Below are 888 nucleotides of genomic sequence, written 5' to 3' on the forward strand. Positions count from 1 at the left end.
GGGGGTGGGTTGTGCGTGCGGCAGTGCGGGCCCTCCACTCTGTCACTCAGAGGCCGGCTGACAGGAGCTGCCTTTCCAGCGGCGGCAGATAGCGCTGATTGCTGATTCGAGGAAACAAAATAGCAATTGTAATTATGGGCTCTGATAAGATAAAGGAGGGCTCGGGGAGCGCGGGGACCGGCAGCGGGGCACGGCCGGCAAATTAGCAGCTGTCACTCAGCGGCGAGCAGGCGGCGCCGGCCCCGGCCCCGGCCAGGTACCGGCCCCGGGGGCCGCCCGGTGCAGCCCCCGCCCCGGTGCGCAACAGGTGGCGGGGCCGGCAGAGCCGCGGAGCGATGCAGCCCGCGCCGGGGTTGCGGGGCTGAGCCCCAGCCCGTCACCGTCGCCTCCGGCCCCATGGCCCCGCGCCGCCGGCCCTGAGGGCGCCCGCCCGCCAGGTAAGAGCCCGTCGGGACTGGGAGGATGCGGGCGGGATGGCCGGGGGTCCCCGTGCCCGCCTCCCGTCTAGCCGCGGTGTTCGCCGAGTGCCGCTTCCTGGCGAAACTCCCGCTTTCCCTCCCGCTCCGTTCCCTAATCCTTTTAATGTCTCGCACTTCCAACGAGAGCTGTGGGCTCGGCCCCAATCCACAACGTGCCGCGCAGCGCAGCCCGCGCTTCCCGGCGGAGAGACAACCCCTTCCCCAAACCAGCCCTCCCGGAGGGCTCCGTTTCCCGAGGGGGAAACTGAGGCACGGCCGGGCCGGGGATGCCGCGGGGCCGGGCGGCAGCAGCGCGGAGCCGGGGGCACCTGGCCGGTCCCCTCGGGGCTCTGGCCGCTGCTCGCGGGGGGAAGCCGCCCCGGTGCCCGTTGCCCTCGGTGGGGCGCACGTGGGTGCCGCCCCCCGGGCC

The sequence above is a fragment of the Nothoprocta perdicaria genome, unplaced genomic scaffold (genome assembly GCF_003342845.1).
Source record: "Nothoprocta perdicaria isolate Ctin4 unplaced genomic scaffold, notPer1 scaffold_7, whole genome shotgun sequence".
Classification (NCBI taxonomy): domain Eukaryota; kingdom Metazoa; phylum Chordata; class Aves; order Tinamiformes; family Tinamidae; genus Nothoprocta; species Nothoprocta perdicaria.